Here is an 11146-nt window from a genome sequence, read left to right as displayed (position 1 = left end):
TCTCCTAAAGTCATCAAAGAGAAAAGACAAGTCATAAGAGTTAGTGAAAGAAGAGTCATTCTCCTCACCAAGGGCAAAAAGGATAGGGTGATTTAGAGTCCTCCCAAGGTTGATCTTAGAATCTAACAAGCAACTTTTTTTCCTCACATGCTGGTAGTTTTTCTCTCTCGGTTTCTTTGATTCACACTCACCCCCACCACTCTCTCTTGGCTTTTGCGTCTCACATTTTTGCCTTTTCTCACACTCTATTGGCTTTTGAAGCATGCCCTCACTCTCTAGCTTTTTCTCTTTCTCTCGATCCTCTCTCAAGTGCTTGTTTCCATTAGCAACCTCATGTAGCTTTGGTTTGGTGTTCAAGATTTGAAGGGCATTCAACGGCTCACATTCGTCTTCGGCTTCCACTATGCTAGACACACCATCATTGAAAGTTGGGTGTGCGTCTAATTCATGTATGGTCGTGGACTCTTTTTCATCGTCACATTGCTCTCCATCTTCGTTGGCAACAAAATCCACCCTATATTTGACACGCTCTTTAATGCGGTTAACATTGTCACGTTCACTTTGAATCAAGCTCTTTGAAGGAGCGAAATTGGATGACAACCACGACGAAACCTTTGTTCGATAGCTAGAATGAGATAGGTCCACCTTCTTTGGGAAAATGCTCTTTTGGCTCGTGTCACCACCACCAAGTCGGGGGTTAAAGCCTTTCCAACTCGAAGTAGTGTTTCTTGGATGAACTTGCTTGTTTATAGAGACACTATCTTTAAGCATGGTAGAGGTACTAGCTTGTATTATGGACACACGTGTATCTATCTTGTCCACCTTATTTATCAAAGTGGCCAACATCTCCTCAATTGAGGACTCGGCATACGAACCCATATTGATGTACCTACAAAACAAAATGTACAAAACTAGGGACAAGTCCCTTTTGTTAGTAACACAAATAACACACACACCCGAGAATTGAGAATTTAGTGAGGAGCTCACTTCCCATATTTTGTACCCCTTTTCCCCAAAACTCACACCCAATGTCACTCGAAGGGCTTAGAAATTTTGTTGGTTAGGATACTCTCCCTCACTTGCTCTCAAGATGATAATCCACAAGGGTAGCACAATTCACAAACAAGATATGCAACTATGCAAGTAATTACTAGTTCTAGAAGCCAAAAGATAAGTGAAAGTAAGGTGCTAGGCCAATGTGACAAATCAACAAACACTTTGTGTGCACAATCTCACCCAACAACAATAGACCCAACAATTGATGTAATTTTGGTCTACAACTTTGGAATAATCACATTGACATACCCAATGACACATATAACAATTTATAGCTAAAGCCCATGAATATATTTTGAAGTATCTCTTTTTTTTTTCTTTTTTTTTGATAATTTTCTAACAATTACAAGACAAGAACCAATGGCTCTTGATACCAAATAATGTAAATCTTAAGGATTCAAGACACATATGTTTGCCCCAGACTTGCTCTTGTAAAATTTCAATAACTCAAACAAACCCAACAAGAAATGAAACAATAAAAATGGTGGAAAAGGGAGAAGGTGAAGGTGTTATAATTTAGATAGATGCTTGGAACCTATGGACCTTCTACAAAACAATGAAGACAACCCAAGGCAACTTTCACCAAAGTAAGAATCTAATGGCTCCACAAAACTAGCAACACAAGAACTAGAATTGCATACCTTAACATTCAATCTAAGCCCGGCAATAGATTAAAATGCAACCACAAGGGATTTTGATAAATCTTCAAAGATGAAGAGGAATGCTCACAATGGAGTCTTTGGTAGGTTTACAAAATGTTCAAAGCTCCATAGAAAAAACCCTAACATGTCTATTTATACTATGAGAGAAAAGGAGCAAAATAAAACAAATCTTGGTCAAAAAGTCACATTCCGGACAAAACGCCCGACCGGGCGTTTCCCTAGGCTCATTTCGCCCGACCGCGCGAAGTTTCTGGACAAAAACTAATCTTTCGACAAATACGCCCGACTGGGCGTTTTGCATGAGGAAAAACGCCCGCCCGCGCGTTTCGTTCAGCATTGCGCGGCTTTCTTAAAACGATCATAACTTCCTCATCCGGGCTCCGATTGAGGCATGCAAGATATCCACGTGAAGCTCTTTCGATGATGAAGACAAAGATGATCTGAGGAGTGTATTTGGTTTTTATCTTCATAGTGAAATTCTAGTTTGAATCAGACCTCTGAATCTGGCTTGGCTCCTTGCCATGCCTCCACCTTATTCTCGGACCCCAATCAACCCATGGCCCGCGATGTCTTGGTAATTCATGATGTTGAATATCTAGATTCACATCAATTAGGATATTATTTGCAATAGCTACATACTACAACTTTGATATTTGGCAAATGGATGTCAAAACCGCATTTCTCAATGGAGAATTAGAAGGCGATGTCTATATAACACAACCTGAAGGTTTTGTATCGAAACAAAGGCCGAATGCACTGTGCAAGCTAAAGAAGTCCATTTATGGACTTAAGCAAGCTTCGAGGAGTTGGAATATTTGTTTTGACAGAACAATTAAATCGTTTGGTTTTGTCAGAAGTAAAGATGATCCATATGTTTATAGTAAACGTAAGAATGGAAACGTCGTATACCTTATCATATATGTTGATGACATCTTGGTTATGGGAAGCGATCGTTCCATGATGCAATCCGTGAAAGAGTGGTTGTCTAGTTCCTTTATGATGAATGATCTGGGTGATGATTCCTATATCCTTGGAATTAAGATCAATCGAGATAGACCAAATAGGATGTTAGGATTATCACAATCCACTTAGATAGACAAGTCGTTAAGGCGCTTCTCAAGAAAGGTTTTCTTCCAATGATTAAACTGTTTTGTTAAGTGTCTACAGTTTATTAGTGCATGGAGTATGTAATAGTCCTTGGATCTGAGGTCATTACACGTTTTGTTTGTTGAGTGATGTGCTTTGATCTTGTCCAACGCTTTGCCTCCCAAAGGAGGATTAAGACACAGACATGTGTTGGGTATTTCATAAGACAAATGAAAATGATAGTTGAGCCAAGAATGAGATTCATTCCTCAATTAGAATTTTGAAAGGACACTCAAATTCTCTATATTATTTGACCATTAAGTCATTGGCCAATGCAAAGATATATTCAATTAAAGTAATTGAATATGATCGAATCGGTCATTTAATAAAGTTGAGATAAAGTGATTGAGCTATTTCGATGACACATGACAAATCTTAGGCTCAATCGGGTGGTTCGTGAATGAAAGGATATTACTATAAACTTTGTGTAAAAGCTTGTTTACAGAATTCACGTAAACGTCCTTCATATATCGAGCTACGCTGTCAACGCAGTCTAGGAGTTTTGTGCAGACTTCGATTAGATCGTCGTCGATAATGAGGTCCTAAAGGGTCACACTATATGTGTATTTTGATCCTCTCAAGGGTACAAAGTTGGAACTATGTATTATATCTAATGCTAGTCCAACTGGGAGATTGAAAGAAAATGAGCTAAAATTAGATTAATATGGATTAAGTAATTATAGTTGGGCTACAATTATATTAGTCCATAAGCCCAACAATCATGGAGCTCTAGTGACTCTTCATCTATTTAATGGTTATTTATTCTCCATTGTAGGGTATGAGAAATAGCGTAACAATAGAGAGAAAATACGTAAAGCTTTGTAGAGAGAATTCCTAGCTTTCTTCTACATAGCAATTGTACCGGGATAGTTCGTGCATCTGATTGGATTGCACGTGGACCTCGATAGTAGTTGATTCAACTTGTAGGATTCAGTCAATCGAAGAAAATAAGACAACAAGTAAGATTTAATTCTGTTGTGTTTTACAAGCTCAACTTGTAATATTATTATGAATCTAGATCTGTTATTCTTGTATGCTATTTCCGCTGCTCTCATTATTACATGATTACAAGAATTCCTTACAAAAATAAAATGATAAATTTTCTTTAATGACAATATTCGATCCGATCGAAAATCCACAAATCAACATATTCAGAGAGAGAAATGCGTTTATATAATGAAAATATGCGATCCGATTTTCTCTTTCAATTTGAAAAAAAAAATGATAAAAAAACCAAAATTTGAGTTTATACTTACGCTAGACTCATTACATTAAGTTAACTGCATTAGCCCTAGTCCAGATGTCTCTTGGACGGTTGCGTCACGGGCGCATGGTGGTCTTCGCTTGTGGCTTGGGACTGATCCGTATCATTTGCCTTCTAGATAATAATAAAAATTTATTTTATTGGGTTTCAAAAAAAATTAAAAAATATATTGTGTTTATAATATAATGGTTAAATACTCTCCTGAATATCCCAATCTTGTGTTACTGACATGGATGAACTATGGTTTGGTTAGTTTTATAAATTTCTTTGGGTTCAATTCTTGTCTTTGATATGTTATTACATTTGTTATTGTAGAAACGTTTGGTTTTCAATAATATAATAAATTCTAAATTTCTAATGGAGTATGTATAGAGCAGTTAGGTTAACAAATATGAAAACTAAGAAGTAGGATGAAAACTTAGACGACGAATTTATGATTCTTGCTTATTTCAACTATAGGAATTGTGAATGGAGTACTACGCATTTACAGGATTGTTAAACTAATGGTTTTTAATGTCTTGCTATTTGTTTAGCTAACATCAATTTCCTCTAATTTATAAAGTATGTTTAACACTTTTAGAATGAAAAATAAATTAAATACAATCTTTGTAGCCATTGAATAAATTGAAATTCTGCTTAGGAATTATTTATAATATATGATCCAAAACATGTTAGGAGAATTTTTTTTTATCTTTGTGACTTTATGTTAAGGGTGAAGTTCCCTTAACACGATAAACGGTAGTCGCGGGAGTTTTGGCCGTCGATCAAACCAAGATTTAAGATTGCAAAAGAAAGTAAAACACGATAAAAGGAAAATAAGATAATTTGATATTTTTTGAATGATGGAAATGAATAACAAAGTCCCTATTTATAATGCTAAATACCCTAACTTAGAGAATAAGATACTAATCCTAATCATATATGAAAAGATACGGTAAATCATTAATTAACCAAATAATGATATGAGGGATATTCTCATATATCTGCACGTATCAACTCCCCCACGGTTGAAATCCACCTTGTCCTCAAGGTGGGAATTACGAAGCAACGAAGAGAGTTGAAATTGAACGCTTCCGCGAGGTATCTCCTCCTGGATCAAACATACGCCGAATAGTTGAATATCCCCATTCGCACACTTCTGGCCCCGAAATGTGTAAATCGAGATGGAGGAGTCTCAAACCTTCCTCGTGATCAAACTCCAGCTCCTTCACTCTTCTCCATCTTGTGATCCTTTGAAGCCTAAGGGAAGAATAAGCTCCCAACGTGCCACATCCACGAAATCTTACAACGGTTCCAACCCTCTTGGGCTCATAACCGAAGTGTTTCACTTGTCCATCTGAAAAGAAAATTTTGACAACCTTCATTGGAATAAATACAGCACCAAGTGACACTTTAGCCAGTACTATCACATACATCAAATGCATCTCCACAAATTGTTTCATGGAAGGATCACAATTTTCCAAGCAAATTTCCAACACATCCCGTGCATTTTTATGGAGCACAAAATGGAGCACAACCCTGAAATCCCCTTTCATAACCGGCATGAGAGTAGCAACAGGCAGCAGCATTTTATGGAGCACAAAATGGAGCACAACCCTGAAATCCCCTTTCATAACCAGCATGAGAGTAGCAACATGCAGCAGCATTGTTAATTGGGTATCAATCCTATCGAGGCTGCTCGACGGAGAGATTTCTTTTGGAAATGAAAGTCGTTGGTCTTCGGGTGCATGGGTGGATCCCAAAAACTAGGCGAGCGCGGCGGCGGCTGATACACTGTTTCCTGGCGCAGCCATGGCGGGTCCCAGGAAGTGGGTTGACGGGCTTGATAGGGATGGTGTTGTGGGTGGAGTCTCCCATCATGTGGAAATGGATATGATGGCTGTTGATCTAACGCTCTGATCGGATGGAGCGGGGGTTGACATACGGGCTGCCATGGGTGGTAATCCGCCTGCCGGAGTTGATATCCGGTGTAGTTGTACGACATGTAGACAGCGATTCGAAGGAAGAGCTCTCAATGAGAGCACCAATTGTTAAGGGTGAAGTTCCCTTAACACAATAAACGGTAGTAGCGGGAGCTTTGGCCGTCGATCAAACCAAGATTTAGGATTGCAAAAGAAAGTAAAACACGATAATAGGAAAATAAGATAACTTGATATTTCTTGAATGATTAAAATGACTAACAATGTCCACTATTTATAATAGTGAATACTAACTTAATGAGTAAGACAAAAGATATGGAAAAGATATGCAAATCCATAATTAACTAACTAACTAAATAATAATAATAATCGTATCACTTTACAACCCTTCTTGTTAGTTACTATCTCCGTCCACAATAAGAGTTCATTTTTACCATTTTAATCTGTCCCATAATAAGAATTCACTTTTATTTTTTATTTTTACTATAAATGGTAAGTATGTCTCACATTCCACTAACTCATTCTACTCACATTCATTATGACACTAATAAATAAAAGTGGGACTTTTACTCTATTAACTTTTTCAACTCACTTTTCTTTACATTTCTTAAAACCCCTGTCGAGTTAAACGTGGACTCCTATTATGAGACGGAGGTAGTAATAATTATGTGATCTATCGTAATCTAAAAATGAATGTTTTAGCTCAATTAGATATTTTTTTACCTCCCGGTGGATCAACACCCTTGATACCACAATTACAACTATAGTCTTGCAGTAGCCAGTAATTGTACTATTAGAGACAGTTTATTAAACATTGCATTTTCACATTTATATACAAACTCTAATTTACACTATGTTTTGGCACCGTTGCCGAGGAGGTAATAGATTAGTATTTAATTTAGTTTTTTGTTTTCAATTTTTGTTTTTTTTTTTGTTTTAAATTTTGTTTTCAATATTTCATTTCTTTGTTTTCATTTTTTTGTTTTATTTTGGTTGAAACCTAGGGAATCCACAACCGTTAATGCACACCTGATCTAGAGGTACACCATTATTTGGACCACTCTCTATCAGTGCCATTGGGATACCGATCATGATAAAAACTTGCGATAATACTTGTTTATATGTTTTTGTTATAATCATTTATGAAGTCAATACGAGTATAAAAATCTGTTCATAACAATAAGATCAAAATAGTTAGGGCTGACAATTTTTGACACGACACGATAACACGACATGAACCAGCACGAAAATAATGGGTTTGGGTAAGAGTTTATTGGGTTCGTGTCCTTATCGGGTCGACCCGTTAAGGACACGAAAGTTTCGTGTCATGTTCGTGTCGTGTTCGTGTTATCCGTTAACAATACGTGTTCGTGTCGTGTTCGTGTTATCCGTTAACAAATAATATTTTAATATTATTAATTCTTATTATTTTTATTTTTAATAGGTTTAACCGTTATCAGGTCATGTGTTATCGAGTCGTTATCGTGTCATCTCGTGTACTTGTTGTTATCGTGTCGTGTTGACCCGAATTGGTTCGTGTTATTAATGGGTTCGTGTCGTGTTCGTGTCGTGTTCGTGTTCGTGTTTGAGGTTTTCTTAACGGGTCATGTTTGTGTTTGTTGTTATCGTGGTCGTGTCGTTATCGTGTCGACACGATAACGACCCGACACACACGATTTGCCACCCCTAAAAATAGTACGTTGTGGTTCGGAACAGAGCAAAAACCATTTTAAACAGGATGAAGGCCCATATTCCCCTAATAATTTAAATTTTTATCTATATATATTACATAATTATAATTTATTCATATCCAGTTGCCAGCACAATTCAATTCGATTCTTCCTTAGTCTACGAAAATAAGTGTATATATCTCTAGTTTCTCTCGCATTTTCTACTGCTAATGTTGCTGTTGATTTCAGATTTTAACAACCATTATCGTGTAAATCTCTTGTTTCTCTCTTCTACTATCGATGTCACAGCCGGTTACGTCGATGACACCGGAAAATATTCCATAATTGTTAACAAAGGTTTAGACCCGAGTGTAAAAATTCTAGTTCCACCATTGATTTTAGAGGAGACAAATATATATGCAATTATTTTGAGAATCTAAGGAAAGACATCTAGTGAATAAATTAAAATAATTCTCTAATTTTACAAGAAGCAAAATATATACTCCAAGTATATAATTTGTATTTCGAGAATTTAATGAAGACATTCATTGATTTTAGAGAAACAAAAATATATAGTAGTAGTAGTATCTGTTCTGAGAATTTAAGGAAAGACAATTAGTTAATAAATTACCAAAATTAGTCATTAATGATTTTACAGGAAACCAAAATAATAGGTAAATAGGAGTAGTATATAAGGAAATTTGAGTGGATTTAGCCCTCCTTGTGATATGCTAGACAAGATAACGTTTCGGATGGGGCCATGCTAATTAGTAGGCCATTTTTGCCATTAACGATTTTGCCAACTCTATAAAACGACGAATATTTTGTGGTTTAAGCACCCAGAAAGTAAAAGTATATGTTGATTGTATCAAATTATCACCACACTTTTTTGACTAAGAAATTTCCTCATGTTTTACGTGACACAGCCTACACAGTAGCTCATGCCCAGCTAATTGAGAGTACTATTTTTATTTATTTTTCCCTTTTATACGATAGTACTACCTCTGTTTCACTCAAGATATCCACATTCTTAGTGACACGAGATTTTAGGAGGAGTTGTTACGTGGATGTAGATAGAAAAATATAATTTGAATATTTTAATGAGAATAAATAGATTTATTTCTAAATATAGAAAGTTGACATCTTAAGTAGGATAAACTAAAAAGGAAAAATAGATATTTTGAGTAGGAGGAAAGAGAGTATTATTTTTTTTAGATGAACACATATGTACTAGATGTTCTAAACCAGACTTTCGATCCAGTGTCCTAATTTTTTGTATACCCTTACCTGTGTATCACATTTATTTTTAAGAATATATTTGGTTTATCGCTTTCAGATTTTAAGAATGTATTAGATGCTATATATAGAATATGGAAAGCTATTAAACCTTTACATTTTATAAACGAAGATATTAATATGGACAGCTAATTATATATATTAAAAAATAAAAAAAGTCTTAAAAAATAAAATTATGGTTAGGAAATCCTAGAAACTCAAAAGCCTAGTATTATTTTCTATGGTTAGAAAATCTTAGAACTCAAAATGAAATAAAATAGAAATTAAAATATTAAAATTAAATCCAAGAAAAATAGTAAAATGATTATTTTCACAAACTAGGAAATTAGTTTTGTTTCGCAAGTATTGTGAGAATTTCATTTCACTTCGACATCGGCTGAAATTGCATCAGTATTTTTAAAATTTTAATGCTCCTACTCTTTAACTTTATACTAAAACCTACATCCCCTCGTACGATTATACCATTAAAATACATGGAATCTCAAACACGTTAAGATGATGAGTAAGAGTTGAAGGTTTCCTCGTAAAATTAGAATTTGGAAGAAGTTGGAGACTGAAGAAGGCTAAAATTTTATCCTATTTCTTCTTCACCCTATGATGTTGAATCGCTAGCTTTTCGAACTCAATTCCATCAATAACAAATTACTACTATATGTTTATATCTTATAGAGTGGAGTAGTACACTTATTTAGAGAGTAATAAATTTTAGTAGTATATTACTACAAAATACTCTATGTTTATATATTATTAATATATGATCATTTGAACAAAGAGGGAACTATATAAATGGTTTTTGGACAATTACATTTGTACTACCGCAGTACCTGGTAAATTTTATTAGCACCAATAGAACCCGGACAATAAGGATAATCATGTGTTTTGGTCCTTTTGCATATTTTTAGGACATTAATTTCTATCATTTCTCAATTTCTTTTTTTATCTTTAAAGGCATATTCATCCATTATTTTACCTCTACTTTTACTTTCACTTCTTTATTCTGTTTTTCTTATTTCTACAAATCATTTTAAATTTTTACTATTTTTTTAACCCTTAATCACATTTATTGAATTATATGGAAAGAAATATTAAAATTCTTGTATAAGCCAAATTAATTTACTCCAGCTTATTATAAATGATGGTGTAAAAATTTTTTAGACGGATAAAATAATTTTTTGTCAAATTTATCATGAATAGATCTAGAGAATATTATTCATGTTAAATATGTTTATAAGGCAAAACAAGTATAAATGGTCAATAAATAAATAATTTGTTGAATGATAAAAATTAAAAATAATTTATAGAAGCGAGAGAAAGAAAATAAAAGAATAAGAGAAAAACAATGGACATATATGGCCTTAAATACAAAAAAATTGAAAAGGGTAGAAATGTCCTAAAAATGTGCAAAAGGATAAAAAAACGCCCTTACCTCTATTGTCCAAGTCCTAAAATTTTGGTCAAATTCTATTTCTTCCACAACCTTTGAAATTGAAATTTAAATCACAAAGTTTTGGTTTTTTTTAGTTGTCTCATCCATGTACACTATATCATTTTCTTAATGATGTTCAAAATGACGTGTTTTATTTTAACACTCTCTCCGTCACACTTTACTTGAAGCAATTATTTCAGCACGAGATTTAAGAAAGTTGTGTTTAGTGAGTTAAATAAAGTAGATGAGAGAATAAAGTAAGAGAGAGTAAAGTAGAATAAAGAATAAAGTATGTGAGATTAGATGTCTTGTTTATAGCTAAAAAAAGAAATGACTCAAGTAACTTGGGACAACTCAAAAAGGAATACGACTCAAGTAACTTGGGACGAATGGAGTATAATATACAAACTTAATTTTTGTAATATCTAAAAATTTGTTACTCGTTAATTAAATTGTACTATATAGACAATATGGGGTGTATTATGGTCCTCACAGCTCTTTAGTATCGAACACAACACAAATCACAACTCTTGGATCCTTGGATTTGATGGTTGTGGTAATCTACATTATTATACTAAGATGCTACATTATTAGACTAAAATAATACATTATTTAACTAAAATAGTACTCCCTCCGTCCCATAGTAGATGTCACACTTTCCTTTTTAGTTCGTCCCACAAAAGATGTCATATTTCCTCTTTTGGAAA

Source organism: Salvia splendens, chromosome 13 (genome assembly GCF_004379255.2).
Source record: "Salvia splendens isolate huo1 chromosome 13, SspV2, whole genome shotgun sequence".
Classification (NCBI taxonomy): Eukaryota; Viridiplantae; Streptophyta; class Magnoliopsida; order Lamiales; family Lamiaceae; genus Salvia; species Salvia splendens.
Note: the sequence above shows the minus strand (reverse complement) of the source record.